General features: G+C 37.8%; 1 long non-coding RNA gene across 1 annotated transcript; it reads right to left on the bottom strand.

Moving 5' to 3' along the window:
- Positions 1 to 12,812: 12,812 nt before the first annotated feature.
- On the bottom strand, positions 12,813 to 19,872 carry LOC148978391 (uncharacterized). Its single transcript, XR_016169342.1, has 3 exons — positions 19,807 to 19,872; positions 13,388 to 14,308; positions 12,813 to 12,904 (listed from the first exon to the last, which is right to left on the bottom strand). It is a non-coding gene; the product is annotated as an uncharacterized LOC148978391 (long non-coding RNA).
- Between the last annotated feature and the right edge of the window lie 1,205 nt (positions 19,873 to 21,077).

Here is a 21,077-nt window from a genome sequence, read left to right as displayed (position 1 = left end):
CCTCTCTCTCAATTTCATTTGATGTTTGAGTGTCTAGTGATGTGCAACAAGCACATGTATAATTTTATGCAAATGAGAAGTGTGATGTGGGGATTACCAATGGGATTGAAAAAAGTGGCATTCATGTTACTGAGGTGTCTGTTCTGTTTTGAGCTGAAGAACTCGATGAGTTCCAGACGATGAATAAGGGTCTTATCAAGCGAAACAATCGCTCAATTCAAAAATAAATAACAAAGTTCAAGTTTAAATATAGCTGCAAGCAGCCATTACCGGGGCCAAGCGCAAGAAGCGGCAACATATGCCAAAATGGCAAGGAGTGGCAGACCAACTGCAGCAAGGAGCAATTAAGGGCATTTTGAGAGAACTTTGGGCAAATGGCTAAGAAAATCACATAAACATTAACTTATAAGATGATTTAATGGGTTATCACTTTCGAACAATGGGTGGCGCAGTTACGAAATAGATGTGATGTGGTCAGAGTGAGGTGACAATGACACATGCAAAGTTTGGTGTCAAAATGTGAAGGCATTGCAGAGATAAAGCCTAAATAGTAATTTTGGCAGCATGCCTAAACTTTGATGCTGTGGTATACGAAAACGGTTTTGTCTATCATCGTGCAATTCATAACTTTTAGTCGGCAGGGTCTGGAGATGACACGATTCAATTTTCGTGAAAATCGGACAAACGGTCTAGGAGGAGTTTGAAAAAGAAAGTTTTTCAAAGAAATAAAGATGGCAGACAGGAAGTTTGGCTGATTATGCAAAACCTGATATCTATGTTTTCGGCATAACCCAAGGAATCTATTAAGATCAGTTTCACTGCAATAGGCAAATTTATTCAAAAGTTATTAGCAATCTCAGAAATGAATTATAACTTTTGACCAACAGGTGGCGCTGTCTCAAAATCTTTTGAGTACCTTCAGGGCATGCTGCTTATGGCACACACTGAGTTTCGTAATGTTAGACCAAAGCATTTGTTTAGTATAGCATTGTATTTCACAAATTTGTATTGAAGTCAATGGGAATTTCACGTTTTGTTCTATTATAGCGCCACCAAGAGGCTCAGTCCCACAATTTTTTTTATGTGTCCTCAGAGTGACCCCATACATATGTGTGTCAATTTTGGTGCAAATATCTCAAATTACTTCCGAGTTATAAACATTTATATGAAAAAACACGTAAAAAATGACTGACACATGACTTTGTTTGAATTTTACTACCCCTTACTATCAATATTTACGCATTTGGGCGTTAGTGTATAGTTAACAAGCTATGATTCCGTGTTTCTGGCGGTGGTTTCGTCTCGATCGGAACAGCGGTTTTGAAGATATCGCCAAGTGTTTTTTTCGCGCTAAATCGCTACGCTACGCCATCCGTGAGACGAAACCCGACATATTTGGTATCGTTGGACTCGGCAACGATTCAGGACCTCAAAAATATGACTCCCGTGAAAATAAGTGTACCACACCCAAAGTTATAAGCGTTTGAATAAAACAATTCACCACTAGGTGGCGCTGTTTCGAAACTTCTCAGGCTCCTTCAGGGCATCGTACTGATGACCCATAACGAGTTTCGTAACAATTCGTTCATGCGTTCAAAAAATACAGCATTTTAGCACATAATTCAAAATGGCCGACAGCCAAAATGGCCGATCTGGGAAAATTGGATATCGGTCGACTCGGCATGACGCCCTGAATCTAACGAGACCAAGTTTTTGATTTTTGGAGAAACCGTTCAGAAGTTACGAGCAAAAATAGCCATTTTTCATATCTCCGGACCACTAGGTGGCGCTGCGCCGAAACGCAGCACGTAGCCTCAGGTCATGCTTGTGATAACACGTACCAAGTTTGGTGTGAAAACGAGTAAGCGTTGCGGAGATACAACCTCACGTCTGTTTTCGCAAGCGCTACGTAAATTTTGTTTACGCGTTTATCGAAAACGGTTATTCGAATCATCTTGAATTCCATAACTTTTTGTCAGCACTGCCTGGAGATGATCCGGTGCGATTTTGGTGAAAATCGGACAAACCGTCTAGGACGAGTTCGCAAAAGTAGGTTTTTTGGAAAATTCAAAATGGCGGCCGTTTTTTTATGACGGAAAATGACGTCATAGGGTGCGATCGAATCGGCATGAGCTCAGGAACAAGAGGAAAAAAGAATTTTGTTGATAGGCCTTACGGTTCAAAAGTTATTAGCATAATAAAAGTGAAACTTTGGACAGTTGGTGGCGCTAGAGGGAATGAGTTAGAGACACCAAAATTGGTGTATTTAAAGTTGGGACTGTCCTCTATCAGAATGTCAAACCAAAACAACTTTCCCGCAAACCGGTCTATGGGCTGCCATAGACGCCCAGTCGGAAGAAGAATAATAATAATAAATATAGCTGCAAGCAGCCATTACCGGGGCCAAGCGCAAGAAGCGGCAACATATGCCAAAATGGCAAGGAGTGGCAGACCAACTGCAGCAAGGAGCAATTAAGGGCATTTTGAGAGAACTTTGGGCAAATGGCTAAAAAAATCACATAAACATTAACTTATAAGATGATTTAATGGGTTATCACTTTCGAACAATAGGTGGCGCAATTACGAAATAGATGTGATGTGGTCAGAGGGAGGTGACAATGACACATGCAAAGTTTGGTGTCAAAATGTGAAGGCATTGCAGAGATAAAGCCTAAATAGTAATTTTGGCAGCATGCCTAAACTTTGATGCTGTGGTATACGAAAACGGTTTTGTCTATCATCGTGCAATTCATAACTTTTAGTCGGCACGGTCTGGAGATGATGCGATTAAATTTTCGTGAAAATCGGACAAACGGTCTAGGAGGAGTTCGAAAAAGAAGGCTTTTCAAAGAAATAAAGATGGCGGACAGGAAGTTTGGCTGATTATGCAAAACCTGATATCTATGTTTTCGGCATAACCCAATGAATCTATTAAGATCAGTTTCATTGCAATAGGCAAATTTATTCAAAAGTTATTAGCGTTCTCAGAAATTAATTATAAATTTTGACCAACAGGTGGCGCTGTCTCAAAATCTTTTGAGTACCTTCAGGGCATGCTGCTTATGGCACACACTGAGTTTCGTAATGTTAGACCAAAGCATTTGTTTAGTATAGCATTGTATTTCACAAAACTGTATTGAAGTCAATGGGAATTTCACGTTTTGTTCTATTATAGCGCCACCAAGAGGCTCAGTCCCACAATTTTTTTTATGTGTCCTCAGAGTGACCCCATACATATGTGTGTCAATTTTGGTGCAAATATCTCAATTTACTTCCGAGTTATAAACATTTATATGAAAAAACACGTAAAAAATGACTGACACATGACTTTGTTTGAATTTTACTACCCCTTACTATCAATATTTACGCATTTGGGCATTAGCGTATAGTTAACAAGCTATGATTCCGTGTTTCTGGCGGTGGTTTCGTCTCGATCGGAACAGCGGTTTTGAAGATATCTCCAAGTGTTTTTTTCGCGCTAAATCGCTACGCTACGCCATCCGTGAGACGAAACCCGACATATTTGGTATCGTTGGACTCGGCAACGATTCAGGACCTCAAAAATATGACTCCCGTGAAAATAAGTGTACCACACCCAAAGTTATAAGCGTTTGAATAAAACAATTCACCACTAGGTGGCGCTGTTTCGAAACTTCTCAGGCTCCTTCAGGGCATCGTACTGATGACCCATAACGAGTTTCGTAACAATTCGTTCATGCGTTCAAAAAATACAGCATTTTAGCACATAATTCAAAATGGCCGACAGCCAAAATGGCCGATCTGGGAAAATTGGATATCGGTCGACTCGGCATGACGCCCTGAATCTAACGAGACCAAGTTTTTGATTTTTGGAGAAACCGTTCAGAAGTTACGAGCAAAAATAGCCATTTTTCATATCTCCGGACCACTAGGTGGCGCTGCGCCGAAACGCAGCACGTAGCCTCAGGTCATGCTTGTGATAACACGTACCAAGTTTGGTGTGAAAACGAGTAAGCGTTGCGGAGATACAACCTCACGTCTGTTTTCGCAAGCGCTACGTAAATTTTGTTTACGCGTTTATCAAAAACGGTTATTCGAATCATCTTGAATTCCATAACTTTTTGTCAGCACTGCCTGGAGATGATCCGGTGCGATTTTGGTGAAAATCGGACAAACCGTCTAGGACGAGTTCGCAAAAGTAGGTTTTTTGGAAAATTCAAAATGGCGGCCGTTTTTTTATGACGGAAAATGACGTCATAGGGTGCGATCGAATCGGCATGAGCTCAGGAACAAGAGGAAAAAAGAATTTTGTTGATAGGCCTTACGGTTCAAAAGTTATTAGCATAATAAAAGTGAAACTTTGGACAGTTGGTGGCGCTAGAGGGAATGAGTTAGAGACACCAAAATTGGTGTATTTAAAGTTGGGACTGTCCTCTATCAGAATGTCAAACCAAAACAACTTTCCCGCAAACCGGTCTATGGGCTGCCATAGACGCCCAGTCGGAAGAAGAATAATAATAATAAATATAGCTGCAAGCAGCCATTACCGGGGCCAAGCGCAAGAAGCGGCAACATATGCCAAAATGGCAAGGAGTGGCAGACCAACTGCAGCAAGGAGCAATTAAGGGCATTTTGAGAGAACTTTGGGCAAATGGCTAAGAAAATCACATAAACATTAACTTATAAGATGATTTAATGGGTTATCACTTTCGAACAATAGGTGACGCAGTTACGAAATAGATGTGATGTGGTCAGAGTGAGGTGACAATGACACATGCAAAGTTTGGTGTCAAAATGTGAAGGCATTGCAGAGATAAAGCCTAAATAGTAATTTTGGCAGCATGCCTAAAATTTGATGCTGTGGTATACGAAAACGGTTTTGTCTATCATCGTGCAATTCATAACTTTTAGTCGGCACGGTCTGGAGATGATACGATTCAATTTTCGTGAAAATCGGACAAACGGTCTAGGAGGAGTTCGAAAAAGAAGGTTTTTCAAAGAAATAAAGATGGCGAACAGGAAGTTTGTCTGATTATGGAAAACCTGATATCTATGTTTTCAGCATAACCCAACGAATCTATTAAGATCAGTTTCATTGCAATAAGCAAATTTATTCAAAAGTAATTAGCGTTCTCAGAAATTAATTATAACTTTTGACCAACAGGTGGCGCTGTCTCAAAATCTTTTGAGTACCTTCAGGGCATGCTGCTTATGGCACACACTGAGTTTTGTAATATTACACTAATGCATTTGTTTAGTATAGCATTTTATTTCACAAAACTCTATTGAAGTCAATGGGAATTTCACGTTTTGTTCTATTATAGCGCCACCAAGAGGCTCAGTCCCACAATTTTTTTTATGTGTCCTCAGAGTGACCCCATACATATGTGTGTCAATTTTGGTGCAAATATCTCAATTCACTTCCGAGTTATAAACATTTATATGAAAAAACACGTAAAAAATGACTGACACATGACTTTGTTTGAATTTTACTACCCCTTACTATCAATATTTTCGCATTTGGGCATTAGCATATAGTTAACGAGCTATGATTCCGTGTTTTTGGCGGTGGTTTCGTCTCGATCGGAACAGCGGTTTTGAAGATATCGCCAAGTGTTTTTTTCGCGCTAAATCGCTACGCTACACCAACCGTAACACGAAACCCAGCATGTTTAGTATCGTTGGACTCTGCAACGATTCAGGAACTCAAAAAGATGACTCCCGTGAAAATAAGTGTACCACACCCAAAGTTATAAGCGTTTGAAAAAAAAAATTCACCACTAGGTGGTGCTGTTTCGAAACTTCTCAGGCTCCTTCAGGGCATCGTACTGATGACCCATACCGAGTTTCGTAACAATTCGTTCATGCGTTCAAAAAATACAGCATTTTAGCACATAATTCAAAATGGCCGACAGCCAAAATGGCCGATCTGGGAAAATTGCATATCAGTTTACTCGGCATGACGCCCTGAATCTAACGAGATGAAGTTTATGATTTTTGGACAAACCGTTCAGAAGTTACGAGCAAAAATAGCCATTTTTCATATCTCCGGACCACTAGGTGGCGCTGCGCCGAAACGCTGCATGTAGCCTCAGGTCATGCTTGTGATGACATATACCAAGTTTGGTCTGAATAGGATGAAGCGTTGCGGAGATACAGCCTCACGTCTGTTTTCGCAAGCGCTACGTAAAATTAGTTTGCGCGTTTATCGAAAACGGTTCTTCGAATCATCTTGAATTCCATAACTTTTTGTCAGCACTGCCTGGAGATGATCCGGTGCGATTTTGGTGAAAATCGGACAAACCGTCTAGGACGAGTTCGCAAAAGTAGGTTTTTTGGAAAATTCAAAATGGCGGCCGTTTTTTTATGACGGAAAATGACGTCATAGGGTGCGATCGAATCGGCATGAGCTCAGGAACAAGAGGAAAAAAGAATTTTGTTGATAGGCCTTACGGTTCAAAAGTTATTAGCATAATAAAAGTGAAACTTTGGACAGTTGGTGGCGCTAGAGGGAATGAGTTAGAGACACCAAAATTGGTGTATTTAAAGTTGGGACTGTCCTCTATCAGAATGTCAAACCAAAACAACTTTCCCGCAAACCGGTCTATGGGCTGCCATAGACGCCCAGTCGGAAGAAGAATAATAATAATAATAATAATAATAAGAACCGGCACAGATACAATAGGTGCCTCCGCACCTTCGGTGCTTGGCCCCTAAATATAGCTGCAAGCAGCCATTACCGGGGCCAAGCGCAATAAGCGGCAACATATGCCAAAATGGCAAGGAGTGGCAGACCAACTGCAGCAAGGAGCAATTAAGGGCATTTTGAGAGAACTTTGGGCAAATGGCTAAGAAAATCACATAAACATTAACTTATAAGATGATTTAATGGGTTATCACTTTCGAACAATAGGTGGCGCAGTTACGAAATAGATGTGATGTGGTCAGAGTGAGGTGACAATGACACATGCACAGTTTGGTGTCAAAATGTGAAGGCATTGCAGAGATAAAGCCTAAATAGTAATTTTGGCAGCATGCCTAAACTTTGATGTTGTGTTATACGAAAACGGTTTTGTCTATCATCGTGCAATTCATAACTTTTAGTCGGCACGGTCTGGAGATGATACCATTCAATTTTCGTGAAAATCGGACAAACGGTCTAGGAGGAGTTCGAAAAAGAAGGTTTTTCAAAGAAATAAAGATGGCGGACAGGAAGTTTTGCTGATTATGCAAAACCTGATATCTATGTTTTTGGCATAACCCAAGGAATCTATTAAGATCAGTTTCATTGCAATAGGCAAATTTATTCAAAAGTTATTAGCGTTCTCAGAAATTAATTATAACTTTTGACCAACAGGTGGCGCTGTCTCAAAATCTTTTGAGTACCTTCAGGGCATGCTGCTTATGGCACACACTGAGTTTCGTAATGTTATACCAAAGGATTTATTTAGTATAGCATTGTATTTCACAAAACTGTATTGAAGTCAATGGGAATTTCAAGTTTTGTTCTATTATAGCGCCACCAAGAGGCTCAGTCCCACAATTTTTTGTGTGTGTCCTCAGACTGACCCCATACATATGTGTGTCAATTTTGGTGAAAATATCTCAATTCGCTTCCGAGTTATAAACATTTATATGAAAAAACATGTAAAAAATGACTGACACATGACTTTGTTTGAATTTTACTACCCCTTACTATCAATATTTTTGCATTTGGGCATTAGCGTATAGTTAACAAGCTATGATTCCGTGTTTCTGACGGTGGTTTCGTCTCGATCGGAACAGCGGTTTTGAAGATATCGCCAAGTGTTTTTTTCGCGCTAAATCGCTACGCTACGCCATCCGTGAGACGAAACCCGACATATTTGGTATCGTTGGACTCGGCAACAATTCAGTAACCTCAAAAAAATGACTCCCGTGAAAATAAGTGTACCACACCCAAAGTTATAAGCGTTTGAATAAAACAATTCACCACTAGGTGGCGCTGTTTCGAAACTTCTCAGGCTTCTTCAGGGCATCGTACTGATGACCCATACCGAGTTTCGTAACAATTCGTTCATGCGTTCAAAAAATACAGCATTTTAGCACATAATTAAAAATGGCCGACAGCCAAAATGGCCGATCTGGGAAAATTGGATATCAGTCGACTCGGCATGATGCCCTGAATCTAACGAGATGAAGTTTATGATTTTTGGACAAACCGTTCAGAAGTTACGAGCAAAAATAGCCATTTTTCATATCTCCGGACCACTAGGTGGCGCTGCGCCGAAACGCTGCATGTAGCCTCAGGTCATGCTTGTGATTACATGTACCAAGTTTGGTCTGAATAGGATGAAGCGTTGCGGAGATAAAGCCTTACGTCTGTTTTCGCAAGCGTTACGTAAAATTAGTTTGTGTGTTTATCGAAAACAGTTATTCGAATTATCTTGAATTCCATAACTTTTTGTCAGCACTGCCTGGAGATGATCCGGTGCGATTTTGGTGAAAATCGGACAAACGGTCTAGGACGAGTTCGCAAAAGTACGTTTTTTGGAAAATTCAAAATGGCGGCCATGTTTTTATGACGGAAAATGACGTCATAGGGTGCGATCGAATCGGCATGAGCTCAGGAATAAGAGGAAAAAAGAATTTTGTTGATAGGTCTTACGGTTCAAAAGTTATTAGCATAATAAAAGTGAAACTTTGGACAGTTGGTGGCGCTAGAGGGAATGAGTTAGAGACACCAAAATTGGTGTATTTAAAGTTGGGACTGTCCTCTATCAGAATGTCAAACCAAAACAACTTTCCCGCAAACCGGTCTATGGGCTGCCATAGAGGCCCAGTCGGAAGAAGAATAATAATAATAATAATAATAATAAGAACCGGCACAGATACAATAGGTGCCTCCGCACCTTCGGTGCTTGGCCCCTAATAATAATAATAATAATAAGAACCGGCACAGATACAATAGGTGCCTCCGCACCTTCGGTGCTTGGCCCCTAATAATAATAAGAACCGGAACAGATACAATAGGTGCCTCCGCACCTTCGGTGCTTGGCCCCTAATAAGAACCGGCACAGATACAATAGGTGCCTCCGCACCTTCGGTGCTTGGCCCCTAATAAGAACAAATGTTCGCCTTGCTCTGTTCTGTGATGCGCGATCGCGACTCTCCTGTTTGAACTCGTTTATCAAAATGAACGAATCTTTTTTCGTGTCATTTGGTTCATTCAACGAACTAAATGAACATATTGATTTGGAAAAAGATTTGTTCATTTTGATGAATGAGTTCGAACAGGAGAGTTACGAACGAGTATCACAGAACAGAGCAAGGCGAGGATTTGTGCTTATAAAACTTGAACTTTGTTATTTTTTTTTTTAAATGAGCGATCGTTTCGCTTGATAAGACCCTTATTCATCGTCTGGTGTCATTTAAAGTCCTTTGAACAGTTTGCAGTTTGCACTGAAACTGTCTTTTGGATCTTGAACCGTTTGGTGCCCAGTAAAGTGCATTATATGAAGAAAAATCCTGAAATGTTTTCATCAAAAACTGCTCTAAACCACAAAAAAAAAAAAAAACATTCAGAGAAAAAACAGTCCAAGTCCAACTGTTTTTTCTCTCTCTCAGTTTGTTTTTGACAGTCTTGATATATTAGTACCTAATTGTCAGTTGACTATCATTAATTTTTTTTTAATTGCAACACAGTGCAGAGATAAATAACCATAATAGGATGCTAAAACGTCGTCAGCAATCAAATGTGTTATAAACGCTTCTCTGTGACTTCCAGGAATCCGCTTTTGTGGTGTCAGGCTGAGTTCAGACTCAAATTATGTGTTAGAATTTCCAAGACGATCCTGTACTGAACTTCAAACATGTTTCCTCCCCTCGGAAAAAACGTGAGCTGCTATACATCTGAACCTGAATGCAGGCGTCATCGAAGTGTGCACGTGACCGGTCAGGGAATGACCCTTTTGTGCCCTGCAGTAGTTCCTTCCCATGCTTTTCACACCCCTTTCCAAAAACTAGCGCTGGGACAGGGAAATAACTACAATTTAAGAGACAGGCGTGCACGTTGTGACACATTACACAACACTAAAGATCACTGTAGGCAATGTGGAGCAGAGACACGGTTAATTGTCAAACAACAAAGGCATTCGGCTGAGCTTTGACTGTGTCATTATATCCCTAAACACAACTTAGTCACGAAGCGGCGTGTAATTACCAGGTCTAATTATTTCTGACTGTAACATGACTCTGGTCTCTGTGCAAGAGATCAGAGGTGCGAAGAATGGTGATAATTGAAATCGGAGATGATTCTTTGGGATATAAACTCGAGTCAGAGAGATGTCGAGATTTGCTCTCCATTTTCCACTCGATGAATATGGCACACGGAGCGTTCCCTCATGCGAAATGTCATTTTGAGGTACTTTGCAATTCAAAAGCAATTTCTCCACTGGAATTCTTCCATAAACAGTGCTATCTCAGATGTTGTATGACATGATCTGTCATGAAAAACTCTCTAAAGAAAGGATGTGGCATGAAGAACTGAACAAAATGGAAATTTAGGGGTGGTCACTGGTCACACTTCATTTTTTATATCTATGAATATATAAAATAAATATTTATGGAATTATGCAAAGCAAGTCTCTTCACTCAGAGGTCATCTTGGCAAAGCTTGAGCAGATATGGTCAGTGTAGTTATTTAAGCACGAATGAGGAATGACTTAGATCTTATTAAAACTTTGGCAAGATTACATTTCTAGGATGTAAATACAAATATGTTCAGTGATGCATCTGACAACAGTGTTATTTTAGTATTATTTATATACTATTATATTATTTATTTAAACTTTGATCATGTTTGATCATGATTTTTTTCTCTTTTATATATATATATATATATATATATATATAAAGAGTTCAGATGCAAAAGCCTCTAAGTGCCATTTGAAATTTTCTTCTAGAATGATCATTTTTATCAAGCTTGTATATTTAAGTTCAGTGATTTCACTTAAATGGCAATGATAATTACCTATTAATTGTTATTTAAGTGAAATTACTGAACTTAAATATACAAGTTTGAAAAAAATCATCATTAAAGAAGAAAATTTCAAATGGCATTTAGAGGCTTTTGCATCTGAACTCTTCAATATATATATATATTCAGATTTCATAATATCTGTCCTTGAACTTAAATATATGTATTTATATTTCAGTTAGTTTCCATTTCTGATTTTTGTTGAAGTTGATTAAGTTTCATGTAATATATATTTTTTTATTTTATGTTTTATTTCAGCTTTATTTCAATTACCAAAAATAAGTTTTAAAGGCTCACTGAAGTGCCTTGGAACGTGTAGCTTTGTTTGATGCGTTGACATAATTTCACGGAGTCAGTAGTGTTGCGCCATTCGGGTTGCCAGCTCTTCTCTAGTTACCACAGCTGCAGATACAAACGTGTCGGAATCGGATAAAAAATTATAACGTTGTGAACCCCCCAAAAACTCGATATGAATCCGAAATACTTTGTTACAAAGTCAGAAATAAATAATTAACACACAAAAAAAAAAACTCACTGTGTATGAGTCGTCATTTGCAATTGGAAGCTTCTTGTAGCAGCCTTCATTCCTGCTGGATCCTGCAGCATATCTGGCAACTAGGCTTGCCGCGATAGACGGTGTTGACGGTGTTACCGGTTTTAAGCCCCATCACCGGTGACATCACTTTCCCACCGTGACACCGCAATGTCTTGACTTTTTTTTTTAAAGTATTCGTTTTTGCTAAAATATTTATTTGAATTAATTAAAAATAATAATTTTCAATTATTTAGTTCTGAAGAGAGCATTATAATTAAAAATGAACTGCGCAACGCGTGCCGTCACGTCACAGATCAGCAAGCATCAGGATTCCATTTAGCACGTGTGGAGACGAGAACGAGTCAAATTACAGAAAAGCAAGATAATGGCGGAAGATTTGGTGTCAAAACGCAATGCAAAAGCGCCTGTTTGGCAATATTTTGGCCAATATATATTAATGTTAATAAATGCCAATTTATAGTGTTTTACTTTTTTTTAGAGTGCTGTCATTTATGTAGGCTAAGGTCCTTTTTAAAGTTTTTATTTTATATTCGTCTCTTTTTATTTGGTTTTATCTTATTTAAACTTTGTTTAATTTATTTAGGCCTATTTTGTTTTCTTATTCGTTAATAAACGTTTTATTTATTTTTTTTGGGCCCACAGTTTGCCGATTTTCACTTTATTTTTATTCGTTCGTTATGCTAATAAAAGTTCTGTCTATATTTTATTCGTTTATTATTCTAATAAAAGTGCTGTCTAAATAAAAGTTTATTGTCAGCGAGTTTTTTTTTTTTTTTTTTGTCCATTCCAGCAATTGACGCTTATTTCGAAAGTGAAAGTATGTCATTTATGTAGGCTAAGGTCCGTTTTGAAGTTTTTATTTTATATTCGTCTCTTTTTAATTGGTTTTATCTCATTTAAACTTTGTGTAATTTATTTAGGCCTATTTTATTTTCTTATTCGTTAATAAACGTTTTATGGTTCTTATTTGTTTGGGCCCACATTTTGCCGATTTTCACTTTTTTCAGCCTATGCATGGGGTTATTTTTATTCGTTCGTTATGCTAATAAAAGTCTATAAATAAAAGTTTTATTATCAGCGAGTTGTTTTTTTTTTGTCCATTCAAGCAATTGACGCTTATTTCGAAAGTGAAAGTATAACGCGCACGCATTTAAAAGCTATTTAACCCCCCCGCCCTGCCCTCCACGGTGACACCGGGATTACCGGTGTTGTCACACGTCGATTAACCGGTGGGAAATTTTCCTCACCGCGGCAACCCTACTGGCAACCTCGAGTCATGGGGAAGGCAGGGATGCACCCTAATATGAAAGTGGTTGCAGTACCAGTTTTGGCCACAATCTTGCATACAGCTCCTTTAACCAACGCAGTTAGAAAATGGAATAAATCTCGAGCGTTTGAGCAAACAAACACACATCTCCAACCCATATTGCTCCATGATGTGTCAATGATCACTTTGGCCAGGTGGTATTTATAGCATGGGGGCGGGACGCTTTAATTTATAGAGAGCATTTGATTTGACAGAAGATGTTATAAGATAAGATGTGAAAGATGTTTTGAATGCTTATATCTCCTAGTTGTGAATGTTGTCATTGTTTTGGAACACACCAGATTATTAATTACCATTAGGGTAAAATATTCAAACTAAAAGCTTGAAAAAAAACTTACATTTTGATTTCAAGGGGCATTTAAAGGGTAACTAAACCCCTGGTCAGAGCTAGCTGACTCCACCCACTGGCAATATTTGAAAATGCTGAAAAAGTGGGCTGACCCCAGCGGAGATAGAGGGGACGAAATAGATGCTAAAACACTCTATCCTGGTCGTTTTCAATACTCACAATTCCAGACTCCCTACAGTGGTTTTGACGACACAAGATGGTTTTTATACTGCCAAGGGCATAGCTCGCTTGGTGAGCTGAAACCTGCGTACGTCACGAAGTGCGGAACATCCAATAGGAAAATTCAACTGCAGTAGCCACCGTTCAACCTGAAGAGGGCAGCACTAAGACGTTTTTACACCATATATTGTAGAAATAGAACACTTTATAAACAAATATCAAAAAAGTTACTCGAATCAATGTCTGGTATTAATAAAGATCCATTCTCACAGATCATTAACTAACAAAAATGTTGGTTTAGTGTTTAGCTGTTCATTAATAGTAAACAATAACAACACTGCAACAATGGAATCTTCATTTTTGCCACTTCAAATCATGCTAAAAATTTTCGGATTCAGCCATTATCACTTGTGTCCCTTACTTCTTCTTACTGCTACTTCCTGGTGGTTTAAAAGGACAATTACTCCGGGTCACCCCCATGTTGTTTTAAAGAATATACTACGGCAAATGTGTCAAGTATAAACACCTCGTCCACTTGGGGAGGAGCGTGCGCAGTCAGCGGAGACTCACAGCACACGGTCGGGGTAAACTCAGGAATTATTACTATTCGTTGCTGTTTTAACGAAAGGGATGCTATGTCCTAAATGAGGGGCTCCCAATGTTCAAATGAAACCGCCATCTGATTGCGATTAGAGAGACATAAGATGAGCAACAGGGCACTGGCTGACACTAGGGAAATCCCAGAGTGAAGACAGACGATAATCAAAGACAGAGAAGAAGGATACGAGGAAGATATGGCAGGAAAGCCCCTGAGGTCATGGGTAAGCCCAACAGCTTGGCAGCAACATCTATTGATTGTGGCGTCCAACCCTGGATGGTCCCGACCAGATCACTCCCACTGACGAAGGTCATTGTCTCATGCTGTAATTAAAGCAATACGGAGGCTTCATTAATTGCACACAGAGATTTGGTTCTCCATTGTGTTGATGGCTAGAAAAGAACAAATCGCACATGAGATCTGTCATTCACTCTTAAAAATAATTCCATAGAATAACAATAATTTCACAGCAATTCCATTGAATAATAATTTTTGGGTATCCACAGAGCCTTTCAGTTGTTAAAAGAAGCATTTTATTTTAGTGTGAAAAACATTTTAATAATCCACAAAACCTTTTTTCCACTTTCAAGAACTTTTTGTGCACTGGGAAGAGTCCACAGATGTTAAAGGTTCTTCATGAAACCACAGACACCAATAAAAATCCTTTATTTTATATATGGCCACCATGTACCCATCCTCTGATGGATACTTCCAGCAGGATAATGCACCATGTCACAAAGCTTGAATCATTTCTAATTGGTTTCTGAACATGACAATGAGTTGACTGTACTAAAATGGCCCCCACAGTCACCAGATCTCAACCCAATAGAGCATCTTTGGGATGTGGTGGAACGGGATCTTCATGCCCTGGATGTGCATCCCACAAATCTCCATCAACTGCAAGATGCTATCCAATCAATATGGGCCAACATTTCTAATGAATGCTTTCAGCACCTTGTTGAATCAATGCCACGTAGAATTAAGGCAGTTCTAAAGGCAAAAGGGGGTCAAACACAGTATTAGTATTGTGTTCCTAATAATCCTTTAGGTGAGTGTGTGTATGTATATATATATGAAGAGTTCAGATGCAAAAGCCTCTAAGTGCCATTTGAAATTTTCTTCTAGAATGATCATTTTTATCAAGCTTGTATATTTAAGTTCAGCGATTTCACTTAAATGGCAATGATAATTACCTATTAATTGTTATTTAAGTGAAATTACTGAACTTAAATATACAAGTTTGATAAAAATCATCATTAAAGAAGAAAATTTCAAATAGCATTTAGAGGCTTTTGCATCTGAACTCTTAATATACAGTATATATTCATTAAGAGTATATTGTTTCTCACAGGCAGCAATTAGATTGCATGAAGAGGAATTGGAGACTGATGCTTCTCAGAGATTTATTTTCAGAAGAGATCTGAACACATAGGCCTAGATCTCGAACTGTTCTCAGATTTGCAAGGAAACTAAAGTCTGTGATCAAAACTCAGAGATGTCAGCATGAACCCAAATATTTCTCATCAAAATTGTTCCAAGGTCAAAGAGTCTGAGCTGCTATCCATGTTCAATTCATAGCTCTTAACTCTTACTGCATGTCAACAATCGTCTCATTTGTGTTGATTTTAATGTCTCCTGAGAAAATGTAGGAGAAACATCTAAGACAAAAATCACTAGTTTAATGAAACTCACATGAATTGCGGCCTAGGGTATTCCAAATCACCTAATCAGTTTCATTTGAGTTAGGATGCTGCCTATGTAGGGCAAAAGACAGTAAGCTCACTGGGTCTTTGGGAAAAGAGCCATTCTATGCATACCCGGCGCTATGGGCGGGCCTTAGGGGGCCGGGCCCACCTACCGAGCGCCTGTGCCCCCCCTGTGCCCCCTTCTCCATGCAATTTGCATTTAATAAATTATTTAAAAAATAAAAATAATAATATAAATAATAATAATATATTTTTAATAATAATAAAATACAAATATTTTTAAAATAAAAAAAATAATGTATTGAATAACTCATGCGGAGATTCCACTACCAAAAACGTCGACTTCAGCTGTATTAAGAACATGAGTGGGCCAGTTATTTTTATTACTCTTCTTAAGTTGCACCAGCCCTGACACAATGCTAAATCATAAAACAGATATGTAATAGTATGATGTCCTTTAATAGATTTAAATAGTTATTGATTTAGGTTTATGTGGTCGTTCAATTACGCCTTTATATTTGTATTAACCGTGAATGTAAGTGGTCCAGGGGTAGAACTTTTGCCAAGCGTGCCAGAGGTTCTGGGTTCTAATCCGTTCTAATAATTTTTTTTTTTTCATCAAAACTGATTATGTTTATCAGTGGTTGTATATCAGGCAGAGACAAAACATCTTCAGAACATTTTGTGTTTTAATTTCACCGGAATGAATAGAGTCTCTCCACAACGGATTGCGCGTCCGAGTGAAGACTGTGCGCAAGCCAGAAAAAAACACATTAGCCTATCCGCGCCAGCGGCAACGAGCATTTTAACAGTTGATTTAAAAAACACATTTCAGCGCTAGATCGTCTCTTATTTAAAAAAAACCAACGAAACGAATGCTCTGCTAGTTAACTGAAGATGTTTTGTTTATTTGTATTGGTACATTCGTGCCGGATATGTTTCAAAAGTGGTGGGTACAACATCGACGATGGGGACATATCCCACCACCCGCAAATAACGCCTATAGACCTATAGAAAATAGGTCCTATAGAAAATTTTATTGTCCTATAGAAAAATTTATTGTCCTATAGAAAAATTTATTGCATGTCATAATTAGGCCCCCCTTACAACATTAAATGCCCGTCCATTGGTTTGTTTCTGCAGCCGGCTCTGATTCTATGTATCAGAAAGCATTCTCCACATGCAGGCCGTAGACTCGGCTTCTCTACTTAAGCAATTCCTCAGTATTAGCAGTGCTTTGAAAGGAAACCTTTCCTCACCAGCCACAGACCGACGGCCACAAGAACAAAGAATCACCAGTAATTCACCAGTGAAAATCTGCGCTGTTCATCTTGCTATTTTTCTCATTAATCAGCAAAAATACCTAATTCACAGTGAGAAAATGAATCTACATAAAATGTTCTTGCTGGAAAAATCATACTTGCTGCTACAGACTGAATGTGAAAGGCACAAATAACAGGTTGTTTTCCTCTTATAACCTCTGGCTGCATTTATTATATCAACAATACAGTAAAAAATGATCCCACTTTATACAGTATTAAGTGGCTTTAACTACTACAGTACGTACTAACATTGAAATTAATAATTTGATACAATGGACTTATTGAGTACATACATGTTTTACATTGTACTTATATTTTAAAAATACCTGCATGTAGTTACAGCTGTAATTCATTTATTTAATTACAATAATTAATTACAGTCAACACAAACGAACTAAGAACAAAGAAAACTGATGACAACAAACTCTAGAAACCACATAGCAAAGGACAGAAAGAAAGAAAGAAAGATAGAAAGAAAGATAGAAAGAAAGAAAGAAAGAAAGAAAGAAAGAAAGAAAGAAAGAAAGAAAGAAAGAAAGAAAGAAAGAAAGAAAGAAAGAAAGTGAAAGAGAATGTTGTTGCGACATCTGTAATTAAGATTAAGTACCTCTGGTTATGAAACTGGAGTGGGCATAAAAAGCTGTGCATGTTTGCACATGCTTCACAAGAATACATATCAGGGTGGGTTTTTTATTTAAAGTAACGCTTCAGGCCCAGAGCTTTAATGAGCTCTGTAATCTCAAAATCAAACACCGTCATCGCTGCTAACGCCAAACTGCACACATATGCTCTGTTTATTCCCCCTAAAGCCTCCCCTGACATTTCTGCTAATGTTTTTGTCACAGATTCCTTTGAATGTGAAGGAAGAGATGAGGCCACCGACCGTTTCAGAGAATACGGCAGGTATAAATTTTAATTATGGATGAAGTCATATTGTGTAGTCCAATAAAACACTCTGACTTTTCACTAATGTTATAGCATCATTTTATTTATGATACGATTTTTCCTAAACAGAAAAATAGAAGAGAAAAGGTAGTGTTGTTAAGTCAAGTTGGATGAATATCAAAGAGTGCTTTTAGCGAGTCTATGTGACATCACAGCTCGGTTCATTCAGTTTGTAGTTTTTTTTCTGCTTGAAATGTGGTCCCAGCTAACAATGTTTGGTTCCTGGAATGTTCTGGGAACATTAGGCCATAAAATAAATGGTAACACTTTACTTGAAGAGGTGTGCATAACACTGACATGACACCTTCAGAACCATGATATGACATATGTCTTGAGGTTTCTGTCATTAATTGTCTTTCGCTCAATAATGACATTTTGATTGCAAATATGACATTGTTTAAGATGTCTTTGTTATGACATCTTGACATAAACCATAACATCATAACCTGTGAGTGTCTTTGTCATGTGGTTGGCTTTGACATTGGCTGTCATGAGGCATTATAACTGTCATGAATATTTTTCATGACCTCAACTACAGTGATACTAATTGAATATGTCATTAAAAAGTTATAATGGCTTCATGATAGCCGATGTCAAAACCAACCACCTGACAGTTTAATGTAATGTTAACCAATAAAGCTAGGTGGTTTCTTAAGTTTGATTATTAATCTGATATGTCATGTTTATGACAGGTTGTGTTGTCTTAATGTCAAGTTGTCATGACAAAGACACTGACAGGTTATGATGTATTGGTTTATGTCAAGGTGTCATAACAAAGACATCTCAAACAATGTCATATTTGCATCACAAATGTCATAACTGAGCGAATGACGCTTAATGACAGTTGTCACAAACATGAAATATAATTTCTTCATGTCATGATTATGAAGGTGTCATGTTAGTCTTATGCATACCCCTTCAAGTAAAGTGTTACCAAATAAATAAATCTTTAAAATAACCATTAGAAAATGCTGTGTAATTCTTATCAGTTTGTCACACAAAACCAGAGTTTCCATTTAAACTTCTTTCTCAGTGCGTGCTGCTATCTAAGCACTTAATCTATAGGGGAGACAGCTAAAGACAGAGGGTGTACACAAGCCCTCGGCCATTATTAAGAATGGGCTAACAGCTCCGAGCCCACAGCCGATTGTAACCAAGCCCGTACAGGTCATGAAACATGAGAGGCTTTTTTTCGAAATTCAGATTGAGGTGCTTCTTCCCCCGATTTGACGAGATGAGAGCCAACAGAGTGCTTTGAACGCACACCTTTGTTTTAGGGGAGCTGCTGTCTCTGAAGTGTGACCCGAGGCAGTGGAGCTGATGGGCCTGCATCAGGGCTCGGTTACGTGAGCCTCGCTTTTACTGACTCACTCAGAGACGATGGAGGATAGCTTTCCCATCAGGCACCCAGATACATATCTCAGTATGTCTATGAGTTACTCGGTTAAAACGATTTTGTTAAGTGGATCATTAGTTTGTAACTCAGTCTATTTGATAATTTAAGCTTTATTCACACAGACTGTGAGTTTACACATTTCCAATGATTATTTGGAGAGGGTCTGCAATGGCAATATAGTATTTACTATAGTAATATACTTTGTAGTAATATACTTCCATAGTATACTATACTATAGTACTATACTATACTATAGTTGTATTTACTATAGTGTAGTATAGTACTTACTATAGTACTATACTATACTATAGTAGTATTTACTATAGTAATATAGTAATATAGTATTCACTTGATGGGCGAAATGCAGAGCCCAAATTCCGAGTATGGGACACCAGTTTTGGTTTTGGCCCAGAATTTTCATTTCAGTACATCCCTATTATTTACTCACGTACATGTCGTTCCAGACTCGTATGCTGTTGTTGTTTTCTTGGAACTTTATTTTCTTTTTCCGTACAGTTCTAAACTCTAAAAATAAAAAGAACAACAAAGACACCATTAGAACACATTCTTTTAACGTCTTCAAAAACCCTTTGGCACAGAAATTTAACCGCATTTTATTCTGTTTAAATGTTATATTTGAACAGAATCTGTTGTTGAAATGTCTTGTATTCCTCTGAAATAAGAGTGTCATATAAACCTGGATTCAGGGTGAGTAAATCATGGGCTAATTTAAATATTTTGGGTGAACTTTAAGATAAAAATGTATATATGCAGTAGAAGTATTTTTAATACATACTGTATTTCATTTAGTACAGTAAAAGAATAAAAAAAAAAAACGGTGTTATGGTTAGCCCAAAGTGTTTGCTAGCGTATGCATACAGTCGATGGTGTAGCCTTCCAATACTTCATTTGGTTAAAAAATGCGGCAACACTGTATAATACGGGTGCACTAATATACGTTAATTCATGCTTAACTAATGCACAGATAATCATGAGTTAATGTATAGCTAATGAAGAACTTAACCATTAATTAATGATTACTGCATCAGCAACTAATAAAGAGTCTATCTGATTAATAGATTAAGTAATACATTAATTGCTGTTAATTCAATGTGTCATTCTGTATTAATTCCTTAATAACACATTTTATTAACTAATAGTGTAAATTAATGTGTTAATTACCACCATTAGTCAAAGCTGTGCACTTCAACTTCCAGTTGTCTGCTTTAATTAATCATTAGCTAATGATTTGCAAAGGTATCATTATGTTATGACTTTACTTGTTGGGGCACATCATTATTAACTAGTCATTTAGTAATTGTAGTACTTTGCACATGAATTTGCACTAACAATGAAGTAATTAATCATGTATTAATCCATATTAGTGTACCTGTCATATTATCTGGAAGTTGAAATACAAGGCTTTGGCTCATTCTGGAAATTAACATATTAATTAAAACTATTAGTTAAAAAATTGAGTTATCATGGAATTAATCCACAATTACATTACTTACTTACAGACTCTTAATTAGTTCCTAATGTGGTAATCATTAATGGATGGCTTAAATAATTATTAGTTACACATTAATTCAGTATTATCTGTGCTTTAGATAAGCAGGAATTAATGCTTATTAGTGCACCCGTATTGTAAAGTGTTACCAAGAATATTATACACAATTTAGTGCCAATATATACATACAGTGCCCTTTTTAAAATGTTTTTT

Source organism: Pimephales promelas, chromosome 7 (genome assembly GCF_988280905.1).
Source record: "Pimephales promelas chromosome 7, fPimPro1.hap1.1, whole genome shotgun sequence".
Classification (NCBI taxonomy): domain Eukaryota; kingdom Metazoa; phylum Chordata; class Actinopteri; order Cypriniformes; family Leuciscidae; genus Pimephales; species Pimephales promelas.
This window is presented reverse-complemented; position numbering and strand designations above follow the sequence as displayed.